This window comes from Rousettus aegyptiacus, unplaced genomic scaffold (genome assembly GCF_014176215.1).
Source record: "Rousettus aegyptiacus isolate mRouAeg1 unplaced genomic scaffold, mRouAeg1.p scaffold_m13_p_4, whole genome shotgun sequence".
In the NCBI taxonomy this organism is placed as follows: Eukaryota; Metazoa; Chordata; class Mammalia; order Chiroptera; family Pteropodidae; genus Rousettus; species Rousettus aegyptiacus.
Genome location: NW_023416307.1, coordinates 139,180,758 through 139,199,992, shown reverse-complemented (window position 1 = coordinate 139,199,992; position 19,235 = coordinate 139,180,758). Strand labels below are relative to the sequence as shown.

Sequence of the window (19,235 nt, the reverse complement as noted above, 5' to 3'; positions counted from 1 at the left end):
ATCCGAACCTCATTTTTTTTTTCACGGAGATTACAAGCTCCTTAAAACACAGAGACCCGTGCACTGGTCTCAATGCCATGTACATTGTACCCAACAAAAGCCTGTCGCCATGTTTGTTCATAAAATGAGAGCTCTTGATACTGGTATTTGAGAAGGTGTGGCCCAGGTGATGATGTACCATCATTTATTTAAAAAGCAGACCTCTACCAACATGATTCCAGCAGTTGTTCAACAGCTGAAGGCAAATGCTTTTACTCCTCTATGTGAGAGTAAGTCTAGGAATTCTTCTCCTTTCCAGACTAAAGAAAGCAACTGTTAAGAGTATGGTTATACTTGACTTAGTGTGGTGATCAAATTGTAAGTTATATAAACGTTGAATCACTAGATTGTACACCTGAAACTAATATGTATACAAAATATGCTTAAATCAAAAAAAAAATTTTTTTTTAAAGAGTATGGTTATATAACAATATAGTCAATCTTCATTACTCGTGGAGTCTCTATTTGTGTTTTTGCCTACACAATAAACTTTATTTGTAACCCCAAAATCAATACTTGTAACACTTTCAAGGTCATTTGTGAATACATGCAAAGTTGTAAAAAATTGAATTCATCCTATAACATACATCGGCTTAGGCCAAATAAGGTGACAACTGCATTCTTGTTTCAGCTCTTATACCATAAACAAATGCCCCTTTCATGGTCTTTTTAGTGGCACAATTTTCACAGTTGTTGTGCTTTTTGCTGATTTCACTGTTTAAAATGGCTCCCAAGAATAGTCTAAAGTGCCGTCTATTAGTCTTAAGTGCAAGAAGGCTGCAATGTTACTTACAGAGAAATCGCATGTGTTAGGTAAGCTTCAGGCATGAGTTATAGTGCTATTGGCCAAGAGTACAATGTTAATGAATCAACAATATATATTAGATAAGGCATCTTTGAACAGAAACAATCATAAAACAAGGTTATGTATTGATCAGTTGCCAAAAATGTTGTGACCAGAAGACCAAGAACCCAACCCTGTATTTCCCCTATGGGAAATTGTTCAGAATTTTCTGATTCAGGGTTTGTGATGCCGTTACAGACCTAAACTACTGTGAATAATGAGAATTATATATATATATACATACATATATAAACAACTTTATACATTATTAGAAACTCCTATGACCAGTAGCTTCGTGAGAGCCTCTGCTACAGGCCACTTTGTCCATGAACAGATAAAGCATGCAGCCAGGAAAACTGATTATGGGGGATATTAGCAGAATGAAGTAGGTGTCACAAGGCAACAAAGCTCAGTGCATGCCTGTCCAGAGTAGAAAGTAAAGAGAAATCACATCATCAACATTAGTGAATTGTGTTTTGGGTGGTCGTAAGGTGCAGGCTGGTGTACCTAGATACAAACACAATTTATGATGATCTGAAAGGTCACACTGAAGTCTGATATTTTTTTTTTAAGTGACTCTCTAGGACACCCTGAAGTAAAAGAGAATCAATCATGGAAACAGATGGGATATAGAATGTGCTGCTGTGTTGCAATTAGTAAAGAGGGACATGGATAAAGCAAAACTCATTCTGCTGAAAAGCAGAAACCCTGCAAACAACAAAGAAACCCTGCGGCCGGCCAGAGCTGTAAACCGAAGAACAAATGTACCACTTGTGGGGCAGATACAAGACCAAAAGTGACAGAAACATCATCCTGGGTAATTTGCAGATGCTCAGCCCAAACAAGGAGAGGCATTAAGTAGCAGTCAAACACAAACTGAGAAATCAATAGGCCTGAGAATGTTCTAGTCATGAGTCAACATGGTCACCTGTCCTTGTAATTAACAATTTTTTAAAAAAGAGTTTTTGAGTTTGGGCTAAATACCTATAGCTCAAAGGGTAGATATTTATTGATATTAAATATTTGAAGCCAAAATCCACAATCCTAAAGCCTTGGAGATGGCCCAAAAAGTCTTTTTGAATGTCAGGGCTGAGCAGCCCATCTGCAGTATAAGTGGCTATGAGGCACCCAGTATATTTACACATAGGCCAGTTTTTGTATTCCAATGGTGACACACTGCCTTGCTACTCAAAGCGTGGTCTAAGACCAGCAGCATATGTCACCCGGGGGATTGTTGGAAATACAGCTCCACCCTAGAGTTTCTGAATCAGAGCTTGCATTTTAATAAGAAACTCAGGTAATTCACACTTTAAAGCTGGAACAACACTAAACTACAATTAGGGTGACCGATTGTCTGGGGCCTGGTGCAAGTCCCATGCTGTGGGGAACCTCCCAATCTCAGGCAAATCTGGACAGTTGGTTACCCTATTTATCCCAATATCATAATCAAAGAAAGTTCTCAATGGGGAGACTTGAGACTCACAGCCTCTTAGGAATCCCTGCATCCTGAAACAGTTTCCTAGGCTTTATTTTGAAGGCACATTTAGTTTTGTGTGGTCCCCACATAAGGAAAGTGAAACAAGGGTGGAAGGATGCATGTGACAAGCTAAGACTCTGAAGAACACTCTTCTTCCACACTCAATCTTTTTACTCCAAGACATAATGGTCCATGGAATCTAGTGAAAATGAGCAGAAAGAGACCAGGAGACATGCTCCAGGAGCCCAGATCCATTCTATAGGAGCAGTTACATCACCACCAGACCTTTCAAAGCCAGGGTCAGTTGCCCTAGTGAGATGGTTCTCCAACTTAGCTATATGAGAATCACCTGAAGGGCTTGTAAACACAGGCTGCTGGGTCCCAATCTTGCACTAGGTGATTGAGGATGTATGGGGAGGGTCCCAACATTTTGCATTCCTAACCTGTTCCAACGAGATGCAGATGTTGATATGCTGAGATCACACTTAGTAAACCACTGTTCTAGAGGGTCCCAGTCTTTCTATCCTGGGAAAAATGGCTTCCTTTATCCATTCCCTGTTCTCCAAAAAACAAAACAAAACAAAACAAAACAAAACAAAACTCAACAATGAAGCAATTTAGTATTCCCAAAAGCTCTCAAAAGCTTTTGCTATTCAAAAGCGTGGTCCTGGAACGACAGCATCCAAGTAACGTGAGAGCTTGTTAGAAATGCAGAATCTCAGGCCCCACTGCAGACTTGCTAACATGGGCTCCATATCTTACTAAAAACCCCTAGTGGTTTGCTTGCACAATACAGTTTGAGGGGCACTGCATACAGGAACTGTTAAGAGGTTGTTAATCCTGCGTCCTGAGTATAAATGCAACTGCTTAATCTCCTCTGAGCCTGTATTCTATGCCCTTCTCCTCCCTTTATTTATTTTTTTATTTATTTGATTTATTTGATTTCTTTATTTTAATTTAACCATAGAACAAGAAGAAAGTTCATTTCCTCACAGCTATGCAAGTTCACTGGTCAAACGGATAAAACGAGTTTCTTTTAACCCCAAGAGCAGAAAGCTTTATTGCTGACAGTGAAGGAGAATTTGCACTGGCTCGAGGAACATAAGGTCTACTCTCCCGAGGGAAGCAGCCACTCAGGCAAAGCCACCGCAATCCACTAAGGACATCTGGACACAGTCAGCACCTACAGCCAGACCGTAGAATCCATGCCTTCGTAACAGTTCCTACACCCTCTGAACTGGGGGACGGCAGGTGGCTGTAGCTCATGGGAAGGAAGGTTGCATTCCTACCTGTGTGTGGCTTACTAAAAAGCAGCATATTCCCTTCTACAGACAGGTAATGCTGCCATCACATTTTCTACCTCCACTTCAGTTTTAACAGTAATAAGGCCACACACCCTGTGATTTCTTCTTTGGATTCCTTGAACTAGACACTAATTCTCCTGCAATTAAAAAAAAAAAAATGTAGTAACTAATATTTACAGAGCACAAGTTATGTTCCAGATATTGTCTTAAACATTTAACATACATTATCTTATTTACTCCACATGACAACTCAGGAGGTAGCTACTTATAATTAGCCCCTTTCTACGGATCAGAGAATTGAGACAAGAATGGCTAATTAACTTGGCCAAAGTCACCTAACAAGGTGGTTCCAGAGCCAGCACACAAATAAGAGATTAAACCATCATGCTTGTCTTATCTTTCTTTCCATAAAATTCTAGTTTTTTTTTTTTCTAATGGTAATAATGGAAAGGGTATTGCATGTAAGAGTGACCTGTTGCACCGGACAGAATGTGCCTTTAATCGGTGCGCTTCTTAGCTTCCTCCTGTGGTAGGCAAGATAATGAAAAGTTCTCTGCCTCTCACCAAGGTATTGTATAAGTCTGTGCCTATATGTGTAAACTGTAAAAGTACAAGATGAAGATAATTATCAAAGGGATAATCACCCAAAATAATTAATTAATTCTCACAAGATCCTTGTGAAATACAGGAAATTGAGTTCGGATTAATTGTTGGCAACTGTAAAAATGTGGGATGCCAAGATTCTATTCTTGTTCTTCAGGTGGGTGGAGCTGGGCTTCCTGATACAGAAAATTGACTTAAGAGGCAGAGGAAATGTCAAACTTCTCTGAGGAGTTGAAGGAGAAAGGGTAAAAAGGAACAGGACAATTCCTTTGTATAGAGCAGCAATGATGAATGGATGTAGACCCAGCTAGTTTGCATTTCCCAACTTCCTTTGCAATTAACCATGACCATGTTATTCTGTTTTTGACAATGGAAGGTGAGCAGAAGTCATACATTCCTTTTCTAGTTCCACCCCATAAATATGTGTCATGCATGACCCTTTTTCAACCTTGCCACACTTACCAACTAGATGCAAATATCCAGGGTAATCTAGGAAACCACACATGGAAGATGACAAAGTCTTTGTCACCCTGGGTCCCTGAATGACTGCATGGACCTACTGCTTCTCCCCACTCCAGGTATGCCATCATTCCACTGTTACCTTCATATTACATAAAATCTAATTTTATTAAGCCACTAAAATGTGGGGATTTGTCTGTTACCACAGCTAGTATTAGCCAAACAATTATGCTGATCAATATCCCCTTTATCCAAAAATCTGCCATATGCTATGTTAAATATGTCACTTAGATTGTTGCAAATTCCCATGAATAAAGATTCCTTCTAGCTTAGAATGGGGATATATCCTTAAAATGATTAGAGGAAATTTTACTCTTGTATATGTGTTAGTCTGATTGTTTTCCTCCTAACTCCCATCTGGGATCAGCCACATTGGATAAATGAGAGTTTTGATCATCAGTTAGAAGAACGTAACACAAGATTTTGCAGCAAAGATGGAGGAAGGGTTTGCTGAGGAGGAAGACATTGGTCATTCTGAGTTCACCAGATTTCCAAGACTAAAACAGAGTCAGACAGTAAGTAGGATGGCTCCATAAAGAAGTCTCCTGACTTGACAGTTATGCCAAGACTGACCTTGGCAGGAGGGAGAAAGACGAGTATTGGAGTGCAACCTCACCGAGGAGGCAGGTTCCAGATCTCAAGGGTCTAGGGGCCTTAGTATGAACTTCACTGAAATATATTCGGGTATGGGTAGCCAAAACTTGCTCTAAATGTATTTATCACAATTTTACAGATCAGGGAAGTGCCATATTTGATTTACCCAGGATCATGCAGTACAATTCATTTCCCAAACCTTGAAGAGTCTACAGTTTCCTGTTTCTCACAGTGCCCAAAGCAGCTAACTCTCTGCCTATTTTATCTTTCTCTGGGTAATCAGCTCCAAGGTTTTCCCCTACTGAGACCACGCCGTATGCCAGTCTGTGAACCCACAATTTAGAAATTTGAAACCAATAGAGAAATTTTGAGACATAGCTCAGTTAGTCACACATATGGGAAAATATGACCCTGATGCACTGCCATTGTATCTACTCTTTTGTCCTTTATGAGCAAGAAAGACTATCACCAAAAGAAAACTGCTCCCAAAGCATTGTGGCACCAGCCTTGCCAGCCAGGGAAAAAGAAAGAAGAAAGGCAGCTCCCTGTCCTTTGTTCTGGCAGTGCGCATTTGACAGGCTTTCACAACCTCAGCAGATCTCCTGGCAAGGACAGCAGTGAACAAACCCCTCCTCCCCACTGGGCATGGGTAATGCCTCCTGGCAAAGACCTCAAGCACATACATCTCTCTCCAGGCCCTTCTAGGGCTGCTGTGTGTCTGCAGAACAGATGGGAGAGTCTACTTGTCTGACTGTTGGCTGTTTTATTTCACTCAATAAACATTTATTGAGGCTCTACTTGTGCCAGGCTCTATGCTGAGGGATGTTCCATTGATGTGTGTGGAAGTGTGCATGCATTGATCTGCCCCAAGGTACAAATGGTGAGAGAATACCTTGAGCGTGTCTATACCCCCAAACATCCCCAAAATAACAGGTGAATAGTGAAAAGGAATGAATAACCAATGGCACAATGGACCAACTGTTAAGAGAGAAATGGCATGGTCTATCTAAGTGCTTCTCAAACTTTGCACACAGTCACCTGTAGATCCTGTTAAAATGCAGGTTATGATTCAGCTGATCTGGGACTGGACCCAAGATTCTGTGTTTCCAATAATCTCTCAGGTAATACTGATGCTGCTTATCTGAGGACCATATTTAAGGTAGTAAAAGGTTTATCTAATTATCATGCTGCTCTGATATGTTATTTGCTGTTTTGTGGGCAGGTAAGAGGTAGATATTTGATTCAAATCTACATGTGCCCATGAAGGAAATGAGTGTATGTAACTCACTTCATAATGAGCCTATAACATGTCAGTTACCTTGCCTATGTAAATTCAACAAATTTTCTCAGGTAGATACTTTTATATCTCTCTTACAGGTGAGAAAACTGAAATTCAAAGCAATGAAGTAACTTGTCAGCAGTCCCACAGCTAGTAAGTAGTAAAGGCAAGATATGAAATGAAGTTTATCTTCTAAAGACTGTTTCACCTACTCCCCTAAAATGCCCCCTCATCCATTTAGGTTGATGCCTATCCACAAATAGATTGTTTGAAGTGCCACAGACTTATACATGGGAGTTACCTTCCTATGGGCCTTGAAACTCAGTCAAATCTAATACGTGATTCTCTGCTCAGAAGCATTGCTCAATTAACCCAATTTTTAATAACATGGCTATCATTAAAACCTCTAGGTAGATGTTAAAAAAATAACACCGCTAAATTAGCTGATTTTCCCCTTCTGTCAATGATCAGACACCAGCAAACAGGTATCAGAATCTGGAAGGGATGGATTTTTGCCACATAAGAGCAAAACAATAATAAATAAAGGCCAAGTGTAAAATTCCTTCTGCCATAAGAAGAAATACTGTGAGGACTGTTTACCAGGAGGCCTTTGGCACAGCCCAGTAGTCTCTGGAGAATGAATGTATGATGATTGCCATGGCAGCCTAGCCAAGTATTCAAAATATATTGGGTTTCATGCTTAAAGAATTATGTTTATTGTTTCCTCTAATCAATTTCACTTCACAAAATAAAGAATGATATATCTCTCTTAAGTTCTCGGAAGAAAGGAGTGTCAGAAATCTTACAAATAAAGTACATGTTAAAGAAAATGGGTATAAAGTGGGTTCTTAACTGAAGAGAGGATGTATGGCTCGCTCTTTAAGCTCATAGGAAATCGTGACCTCGAAAAAGCACCCATGATTTCTCAAGAGAACAATTACTTAACAAAATCTCTACAGTAACAATGAATAACAGCCTGCCAAAGAATATAAATAGAAAAGGATTTAATATATATCTCATAGTCATGAGATTACTAGCCAAGGGAATCTGGTGCTAATAAGATCACTCCTTCAACCCTCAAATTAAATTCCTCACAAAATAATATTTATATTACTATCTCTTATAAGGAGAGAAGATAATCCTCTATAATTTGCAGCTCAATTGGCATTTATTTTTCTATAAGGAAAATAAAGAACTCAAAATGGTAAAATAATTCCATTTTGAAGTAGTTTTTAATATGCTGATATAACTATAGCCATGAATTTATAATGGAATAGTTTCCACGTCTTATATATAAATACAATGAATCTCTGATAAGAACGAAAAATGAAAATAACCTGAGTTATTTCCCATCATTTTCTTATTTCCATAACTGTAGCCAATATTGGGCAGTTCTCAATCTTTTCCCTCTATTCTATTACTCTCAGGAATGTTGCTCAATAGAAAATCGAACTAACAAACATGGGTAATTCTTAATGCATCATTAGGTCTTTGGAGCATGAAAATAGGCAACATCAATTAAAAACAAGGGTCCCAGAATATATTTTCTACCTTCTGATTATTAAAACTAAAAAAAGAATAGTTTCTTCAAGTATATGTTTATTTGTTAGCTCCATGTAATAATGTAAAAGACAACAGATACAAAATTGACAAAATGTATGCATTAATACATTTTAAGTAATAATTCCTAAAATCTGTCTATTTTATACTTTCAAAACCTATTGCACGTCTATTACCATTAATGTATAAAATTCCTATTTATAATTATGAAATATGCTACCAATAATTTCCTTAACAGTAAATCATTTTATTAGTTGTCATATTAAAGACACGTTTTAAAAAAGATATTAGAATTAGAATTGTGTAATTCATATGGCTCTGTTGGTCTAATTTTTCTAATCATCTAAAATGTGAGCTAGACACAATATCATTCAATTTTGGTAGAAGGGGTTACTGTAAATTTGGTTTAATTATTTTTTCTTTGAAATCTAGGTTTAGCAACCATACCCAAATAATTCATGGTATTTTACAGTTATCAACACTGCAGCACACCTTCTGGAATATCTAAAATTAAATAAGGACATTCTGATTCCCTGCTGCAGTTTGAGGTTATGGTAAAGTTCATCTAGGCAGCAGTTCTGAGCAATTGCCAGCACATAGGATGTGCGATAACTGAAGAACAGGGCTTGTGCATGCGTTTCTATGTACAATCTATGTTGATGTTATCACTGGAGCTGTGGCAGGTAAATTTCTCTTTTCCTAATTATATTTTGAAAACATATAACATTTTTAGAAATGTGATCTCAGGTGAAAAAATTGGGAAAACATCCATGGAATTCTTCAACTGAGTATATAATAACTGAAGTTCAAGAAAATAAAGAGGGAAATATTTATTTATTTATTTTATCTATTTATTTATTTATTTATTTATTTATTTATTTATTTAGGTTGGTTGTTTTTGTCTGTTAGGGTATCTCCCGGTAGTGTTCTCGAGCTAAAAAATATTTTAATTATATTTAGGATATCTTCCTCGATTTCCTCCCTACACTACTGCTCCATTGCTCTCCAAAATATTTTGCAAGGAACTGAATCGAGGTGTGTATCACAGTGTATCATGGTTTTTATCTTCTTAGATAGACCGTGAGTTCCAAGAGGTTAGGCATTGCATCATTGGTTTGTGTTTGTATGTTTAGTTTTTATTCCCTGAACCTAGTATAGCTAAAAAAAAAGGATAGAGACTCAATAAATATTTATTAAATGATTCAGTAGTGGCTGTCCTGAGTGTCATCTTCATATTTTTCTTTCTCTGACTCATGCCAGACCAAAGAAAAAGCCTAGCAGAAAAAGTACCAAATATTAACCATTTGGATTCTAAATCCATGAAAGGGATTTATATTCATTGCCTCAAACAATCCTTTCAAGCTCATCATGAGTTAGCAGACTTGGTTTATACTTTTCTAATCAATCTAGTTGGCAGGTCACCTACTCTATCTCAGTTTGACACACATATTCCCATGTATAGATCTCATAGGCTCTGTGGCAGGCAAAATTTTGGCCTCCATATTTTTTACTCTGTTGTCAATCCTGTGAATATGTTACCTTACTTGGCAAAAAGGACTTCGCAGATGTAATTACAATTACTAATCAGGTGACTTTAAAAGAGGGAGATTATCTTGAATAATTTCCGTGGTCCCAATCTAATCATACAAGGCCTTCATTAAAAAGCAAAGAATTTTCTCTGGCTGGAGGTGAAAGTGATGTGGGAAAAGAAGTCAAGGAGGTTTGAAGCACAAGAAGAATGGAACCCAGTTACTGTTTTTGTAGATAGAAGGGTCCATGAGCCAAGAAATGCCTCTAGAAGTGGAGAACGACCCCCCAGTGACAGTCAGCAAGGAAATGGTGACCTCAGTCCTACAATCACATGCAACTGAATCCTACCAATAACTTGAATGAGCCTGGAAGCAAATTCTTTCCCAGAATCTCCAATAAGCTCAGGCCTAGCTGAGCCCTTGATTTTTAGCTTTGTGATATCCTAAGCAGATTATCCAGCCAAGCCTGCCTGGAAATCTCACCCATAGAAATGATGAGATAATAAATTTGTGAGATTTTAAGTTTGTGTTAACTTTTTAATCCAGTGAAGGAATACAAACACCGGCCCCGTGGTCACCAGGGACTCCAGTGGGTGGTATCGGAAAGACCGAATGCTTCATCCACGGTAATCATTATTTCTTTGTTGGTACGACTTTGCCATTAATCACTTATGTTTCTAAGCCAATCATATTGATTTGGAGGCTGTATTCATTTTCTATCACTGCCATAACAAATTAACATGAACCAGAAAATAAAGAGGCCAAAGCTGGTACTGAGAAAATTCAGAAATGTAAAAATCATATGGAAACTGAACCTTTTCAATTTAAATTTTCACGATTATCTCTTTTAATTATAATGATGAATGTATTGATGTCTGAGGCAAGAAAAGAGCCCTCTACACTAAATTTGACTTTTTTTATTAAACTATTTATCAAAAGAATACTACAAGTGCCATTGTATCATTGAAATATTTCCTACAGCATTAAAATTAAATGCAGAGCACATTCACAGAAGCTATTAGTTTGGGACCTTCTTTTGTCAAACTCTGTTTTCCAAATATTTTAAAAGAAAGTCTTATTTTTCTAGTGGAAAAATCTTAAGAAAGACAATATACTTACTCAATACAAGACTTTAAACTATAGTCATTTCTGATATCTGTGCCATTTTTAGCACAGGAGGCAGGGGGATAAATGACCACGTAATTCAGTGTTTAATGCTGAGAAGATATAGAATCTGCAATTAAACTTATCTTGCCCCAACTCTATGCTAAGGTCCTTTATGAGATTTTTTATAAAACATATTGCTACCTAAAATTATGATTTTGTCTACTTTATTATAATACATGGCTCCTAATAGAATGCCAGCCACAAGGAACCAGTGACTTTGACTTCTTGTTCATTGATGGAAACCCAGCCTTTAAATTTGTGTCTGGTACATAGTAGATTCTCAATAAATATTTGTTAAATAAAGAAATGATAAAAACCCAAGGTCAGTGTCCAGTAGTTCTGATATACTACTTTTATCTTCATTCATCCACTCACCAAATTGTTCACATGCCTTTTGTTTCTAACCTTAATTTCTCTAATGTCTTCATTAAAACAGTGAATCTTCCTCTTCTTTATTTATTCAACAAACACTATTGGCACCTTGGATATTTCCTGGTTCATTCAAGAGTAATTCACTCATCCACTTATTCATTCATTCATTTATTCATTCAACGAAAGAGACCAGTAAATGAGGTCAGAAGTGTAACAGGGGAGCAAATCATGAAGAGCTTTATAGGCCACCATAAGGTCTTAGGCTTTTAGTAAGAGTGAGAAGTGGGAAGCCATCAGAGGACTCTGACATGATTAGTGTCATATTCTGATTACCATTTGAATAAGACCAACCTAGGTATTTTGTTAAGCAGCATTGTAAAAAAAAGGTCATAGTCTGGAAGCTGTTAGAATATTCATATTTTTTTGACTGCCCATGTAATCAAACTAGGTTCTGATATGAACTTTGTTAGAACACAGGATTAATTTTGGAAGTCCTCGTAAGACACTCAGCACCTATTGCCAACTGTCTTCTTTTTTATATTCAGTCCCTCCCCATGTATAGGATCATAGGGCATCGATGCTGCAAAACATAAGCCCAACTGATTACAACTGCTTCAGTTATGTTATAGGAGGTTCCATTTTTCCTACTCTTTGGTCAAGACTCATTTCACCGACATTTTATTTCAAATCTAGTGCTCTATACCATTCACTCTTGCAAAAGACATGTTTATCCAAAAAATTAAAAATCACTGCCTTGAGAGAGAAAGACAAGCATTTTCCAGGAGCCATTTAATTCTGTTTCAAAGCCTATGATGCCTGGATCATCCCACACTGAAAATCTCACTGGTTTTCAGGTTTCCCCAGTAACCACATTGGAGAAAGAGACTATGATAAGCTGCCTTTACCATATTTTTCTATGAAGGATCTCACCTTAGAATCTATCCGACTGCCCTTCTATACAACTTGAGCCCACAGGGCCATTGAACACCACTCTCCCCACCCATCATTTCCTTGAGGTTTTTCCATTAAGGCAGACACTACAGGGAATCCCTGTAGCTCACTATCAATATGAATGTATTCATAGACATAGCATCTGGGTGATGCTGAGGAAGTACCTCTACTATAGTATAGAGCATAGCAGCTAAGAAGCTCTGAATTACCACTCTAATACTTTTAGTTCTGCAACCTTGGTTCACTTAATTTAACCTTGTTTAGTCTGTCTTTAATATGGCAGAGTCTATAAACTATAGTATAGTTTATAGTCTGTCTATAATATGGGACTGGCAGGAGTGAGGAATAAATAGAACAATATGTATCAAGCATTTAGCACAGAGTCTGGCACATAGAAAGCACTCAATAAAAATTAGTTGTTGTCGCTTAAACCATTATTCTTGTTATCAGCACTACGAAGATGGACATGCATCTTCCAAATGGTACCTGAGCTCAAGAAGCAGGCATTCTACCTTTACATCACATAATGATAAAGATTACTTATTGGAAAAAAGTCATTCTAGAGCATGGTAATATGAATTCACAAAGCAATTTTACCAATCCCCTTCTTCCACCTCTTATATGCTTATTCGTTGACACAGGAAAAACTGACTCAAGAATTTTAAGGTTCTTAAGATACATTTGAAGTGATGGGCACCAAGTACAAAAGTGAAGAGCACCAAGTACAGAAGGCAGAGGCAATGTGGTAGATTAAATACTAAAATAACACCAGGGGCAAAAGTGCAGGTAGATCTTTCCTTGTTGTTTTTACTTATAGAAGAATGAAGAAGAAAGACAACAAAAAGGATGAGGGGGCAGGAGAAGAAAAGAAAGCAAGAAGGAATAAGAGAAAGTTAAGAAGTAAAATGAAAGAATTAAAGAAGAGGAAGAAAGGAAACAAATAGTGAAAGAGAAAGAAGAAGGAAGCGAGAGAAAGAAAAAGAGAAAGGAAGGTTACAAAAAAGCTGAGTCTACAGTTCAATATAATCCAAAGGTTGAAGCCAGGGTCAGCATCACCAGACTACCAGAGATCATAAAGTACATTTACAATCTAACCAATTCTTCTTGCATTCCCGTGCCTCTATCTTTAGAAAATTGAAGCTTAGGCTTTTCTTGATCTTTCCGTTCCAATGACATCACTGAGAAGTTACTTGAGCCTTGTTTACATGGTTACATGCATGTCATTGCGACCCTGTTGAAGTACAACCTTGTAATTCACAAATGAAGTGAATACAAAGTGAAATGTACTCAAGTATGTCCATTTTGCTAAGAACACTGGCCTCCTAGCAAAAGAGGGAAAGACTAGACTAACAAGCAATTCTTGACTCTGATGATACATCTTACTCCAATTATTTTGCTTTCATTTGCTACTATTTGTCAAAAAATCTGTATATGATATTTAACATTCTTGATACTGTCTCTTACTTATATTTCCAGATTAGCTTTTTGATTGAATGTTCTCTGTTGGTCAAGAGGAAAAAAATTCAAAATTATGATTACTTGAACTTGGAACTTTATCTGACTTCAGTTTTCTAAAATTTAATGCAGGCATAGTATTCCAAATTTGGCACAAAGTTAACAACCTGAAATTCCATAATCTGTTGTTTTGGTGTGGAAGCCAACCAAGCATAGTTCCTCACCCATAAAGAAATTCCTCCTTAAAAAGTATTCAACCTTTTAGCATTAAATTAGTGGGATACTAATTTATTGCAAAGCAGTTGCCCTTTATTGATGTACGAAATCCTAGTATTAAAATTGTATAAAATGTATTTAACAATGTGTAAAATGAAGGATGTCTAGTTAGCTTCAAATAGTTATACTAATGATCACACACAAATTCATCATATATGGACAAAAATAAAGGTGAGAGATGATATTGGCTTGGACTCGGGGGGTGGGGTGGGGCGGTTACAGTGGAAATGGACAGAAGCAGATAGATACAAGCAGGGGTAACAGTAAAAAATGTTCATTAGTTGGTATTGTCAAAGCCCGGTTAATCAGAACAGATACCAATTATAAACCACCACCACTAGCAGGCCTACCTGTGTGTACTAGGCAAACACCCACCTAGAACACAAAGTACATGATGAAGAATTAAATAAATATGCTGGCAGTAAAGGGGTAAATTCTCTGGATTGCATAATTGTATGTATGGTGGTGTCATTTCCAAAAATGAGAAAGATTGAAGGAAGAATAAATTTAGTGTGTTGGTGGTAGTGGCAATATAGGCATTAATTTCTAATGTAAGAAGTTGTAAATGCTTGTGAAATACCCAAGTGGAGATGTTTAACTGACAGTTGAACAGATGTTTCTGAAGTTCAGAGGCCAGGTATGGACTAGAGACATAAATTGAGTCAGCATATAAATAAGATTTAAAACCATGAAAGCGGAAGAAATTACTTCGAGAGGTAAAGAGAGAAGATATAAGAAAGGGGGTCCAGGATGAAGCCCCAATGTTGGAATGATCCAACATTTATGTAGACATGGAGTAATAAAGGAGGAGCCAGCTGTGAAAGAGTAAAGCAAAATGAGGAAAACTGAACATGTACAGTGTCATAGAAGCCACCAAAGTCACTGATGTCAAGCGAAGATAACTTATAAAGGAAAAGGGACCAGCTCCAACAAGTTGAGTAAGAAGGCAGCTCACTGGATCTTACCACATTATGGTTACTGCTGATCTCAACAGAAGTTGTTTCCATAAGTGGTGAAGCTAGAAGCCACATTGGAGTAGGACAGATAGTAAAGGAGAGAGGAAGCGGAGATAGAATATATACAGACAAGACTCAGCAGAAATTTGACAATGACATGGAACAGAGAAATGAAGTAAGGGATGCTGAGAAGAATGAGATCCAGCATCTCGTTTGAAGATGGAAAGTATTAAAATATGTTGACATGTAATCTTCACAACTCTGTGATCCAGGGATGTTACTTTCCTGCTTTTTCCAGATAAGAAAAATGAGGCTCAGAGAGGTTAAAAAATGTAATCCAGTCCTCACAGCTAGTAAGAGGCAGAGCTGAAATCTCTGTCCAAAGCTCTCAGATCGACTGCCACTTATTACATTTTATTGTATTTATTTATCCACATAACTGTTTCCCTCACTTTCTCAATACAGAGACTGAGTCTAATTCATCTTTGAATCTCCAGTACCTAGTACAATATCTTGTAGTTAATAATGGGTAGTTAATGAGTATCTTGCAGAAATAAATCAATGAATTAACTAAAAGTCAGATTCTAACCTTTAAAACAAAGAAAAATACAGAACTCCTCTATAGAACAATGGTATGAAGAACAATAGAAATACAGAAAAAAATGGGCAGCCTTTGTAATATTTGGAATATAAAAGTGAGAACACAGAGAAATAATGACTTTGGTTAAGGCTGAATATAATATTCAAAATGTGCTTTGTTTGCACCATTGCATTTCTGAAGTTTGTAACCAGTAAAACTGTAAGGACTTGCCCTAATCTTACACAATCACCAGTTTCCACAATAATGAACAACTCACTTGTCACTTTTCTTTTTCTTTCTGCACTTAAAATATATACAAGGTTCTTTTTCCCAAATGAAATCCATTCTCAAATACTGATTTCATTGTGCTATTCCACATGAGACCAGCATATTTGTATGAAAAAGAAAAGGTGTGTTCAATTATTGTGGTATTTTGTGTGCCTGGCAAGAATAAATGGATTTTTAAAAACATCCATGTGATTGATTCCTTCTAAACACTACATGTTCTGCTCAGCTGTTTTGTTGGCATATTACTTCAGACCTCTATTAATACTGGTATTAATCGTTTCATTAATCATATGAGTAAGGCAGGTTTAGAAAAGATCCTAAGGCAAAAAATATGCACAATAGTTGTGAAATGTGTGAACTCATGTTTATTTATCTTGAAATGTTAATAACTTAAGTATCTGCTGAAAGAATTTTGTTTTGAGTTGTTCCCAATAAACTCCTTTCTTCTCAATTTCATAAAATGTACTCTTTGAAAGTTTGACTAGAAAAAAAGTTTGTCAGGTTAACAAAATTGCTTTGCGATGTATGTAGAGTATATTGGTTCGGTATGGCTTGGTTTGGTTTGGTTAAGATTAGCTAGAGAAGTTAAGGGTCTGCCGATTGACTACATACATATTGTTAAAAACTACTTAAATCAAGTTAAATAAAATAAGGATGCCTAGGTAGGTTCAATTTGCATTCTGATTATTTCCAGATGGTTTCTAATGATGCAAAATTTTTAAAAAATATTTTTTGTGCTTAATGTAAGAATCATCTACCTACTAATTTCCCCCTAGTATATCTATAAGCATCAAGTTCTTTTTTTTTCCTAAAGGGGATATACTATACAATTTAGCTATTCATTTATGCAAATGATAGTAAACAGAATTATAAAGACAGATAATAAACAGCAAATGAGGTTATTTTGTTTCACGCTTTATGTTGTCAGAGTTCTGAGCATGGTTTAGTGTTTTCTATTCATGACTTTATATTACCAAATTACTCCCTGATGGTGTCTCAGATGTGCTTTTGTCTGCAAATGAGAAGGAATAAAATACCAGGACATTAACGTTAAATTACAATCGTTAATGGCGTAAATACGAAAATAATTACTGCATCATACCATCAATTGTTATGTGTTCATTACTGAAGTTCTTGTAAAGCCTTCATTTTCTTGTTACAATTATTTTTTTTCCTATATTTTTGTCTGGCTATTTTATAGCCCTGACAGTACTTTAGCAACATTCAGCGTTTACACAAGCCATTTAATCCTGCTCAAAGCTTCATTTAAACTTCATTTTAGCTGCATTTTATTTGTATATATATGCTTTTTACTTCTTTCTGACAGTCAAAAGGTACTTCCAGAGGTGCTGGAAAGATATGTCAAAGGAGATTGTCTAAAACCAGCAATAAACTTCAGCGAAGGTTTCAGACTTACTTTAACACTACTCACTTAAATACCTTTATCAATCAAACTTACTGCACCCACTCCTCTAAAATTTTAGCTTCAGTGTCCCCCCACCCCATCTCTTTAAAATTTACTTATAATTTTTACAGCAGTCAGGCAAGATGCTTTTAAATCTGCTCTCTTTTCCTCCCGTTCTATTTTTTTCTCATCGGCTCAGCTTCACCTGTCTTTCTCCAGCTCCTACTCTTCCCTCGGCAACCAGTGTTTTCTCCCTAGATGGCGAAAAAAAGGAATCCCCTACACCCCTACACACACACACACACACACACACACACACACACACACAGCAGCCGCCTGGCCTTTGAAGGGTAGAGGGTCATCCAAGTGCCCCTTTTGTCTGCTTCACTCCGCGACCATCACTTAGCCTCTCGCCTGTCAGGCGAGGGAATGGCAAGAAAACTCACACAGCGGCTGAGAACTGGAAGGGGGCGGGGTAGAGGTTCAGCGGACGGTCCAGCATCCCTCACCGCTGCGCGCGCGCGCCCGCACGCGCACACACGCGCTCGCGCACATTCACACACACACACACACACACACACACACACACACACACACGAAGTCTCTGTCACCTGTTCGCTTTTAAAGCCAGCTCTAAGGTTGGGTAAAACTTAGTCTTCCCCCCACCCCACCTCTAGGAGTTCGGGTACAAGAAGGCATCCTGTCCACAGCTGTTCCAAAATATCTGGAAGAAGAAAAAAGTGCACACTGGGTACTACAACTACATATATCCCTAATATCTCTCTCTTCCTTTCTCTTCTCCCCCCCCCCACCCTAATCTTCTCTGTAATCACACATAGCCTTTTCATGCCAACGCACGCACACAACGAGCACCTCATCTCCACTGACAGCCCAGTCTTGGAGATTCAGCCTCCAAGGGTCCATCTCTGTCTGAGTCCCTCTGCCCGGCGCCAAGCCCCTAGCACTCTCTCCAACTCCTGCCATGTGCAGCCTGGCGCTGCCGGTTTCCTAGCTCCAGCCGAGGCTCCAAACTTTTTCTTGTCCTTTCTCCGGCCCCCAAACACTCACATCCCGGAGGTTTGACGCCCCACTCTCGATCCCGGAATACGCAGGGGAATAGGGCGAGGAGCGCTGCCACTGTGGGCGCTGGATCTCTGGGTGCCCGGCACCAGTGTACACAGGACCGCGGGGGAACTGGCAGGGATGGGAATAGAGCTTGGGCGGACCCTGGCTGGCAGGTGCAATTTGCCAGCGCCTCTAGGGTTCACGCCCTAGGGGACCGTGGGTTTGGCCTGATGAGAACAAAGCTGGAGTCTGGGGAGACAGTCAGACGGAAGGCGCTAAGACAATAGCAATAAAGGAAACTTGGAAAAGGACCGCTACGCAAAGTTGTCTCCGAGTCCAGATGTCCTGGGATGGCAGGAAGCTCCTGCTGCAGACCCCAAATATCCCCGACCTGGCCCCGCCGCGATACATACAAAACCCTGGCTAGGCAGCCGTTCCCTAGAATCTATGCAAATACCTGGGCACCCAAACGCAGCTTGGGGCGCCAGGAACGCTCAGGGACTTGGATAGCTGCTGCCCGGCTTGAAGACCCGCCGGCGCGCTCTCCCTGCATTACCTTTCCGCGGGCTGCTTGGGAGTCCGCGGCGCGCCGCCCGCTGGCTGTGCCCTCAGCCCCTGGCGCCGCCGCGGAAAGCAGACAGCAGGAGAAGGGCTTGCCGAGCCCCGCCCCCGGGCGCCAGGCCCCGCCCCCGGGCGCCAGGCCCCACCCCCGGGAGCCAGATCCCGCCCCTCCACGCTCGGCGACAACCGCTCAGAGCCACGCTGGCCCAGGGGATTTGAGCGCCTGCTGCGATGATGAGGCGGCTGCTGCTGCACCCGCTGCTGCCACCGCTCTCTTGGCCGCTGCTGCTGATGTATCCCATAGACTAAGATGCCCCAAATTGGGCAGGGCTACCCCTACTCACTGCAATTGACAGGATTGGAAATGACCTCTAGAATAGGCAAGTATGGTTCATGCACCTGAAGCATCAG

General features: G+C 39.0%; 1 protein-coding gene across 1 annotated transcript in view; it reads right to left on the bottom strand.

The window, feature by feature from the left end:
- Positions 1 to 18,911, bottom strand: part of RARB (retinoic acid receptor beta) — a 647,500-nt gene extending 628,589 nt beyond the window's left edge. The window contains exon 1 of the mRNA XM_016124866.2: positions 18,820 to 18,911. The gene's annotated coding sequence lies outside the window, so the exon portion shown is untranslated. The remainder of the gene's footprint in view (positions 1 to 18,819) is intronic.
- Between the last annotated feature and the right edge of the window lie 324 nt (positions 18,912 to 19,235).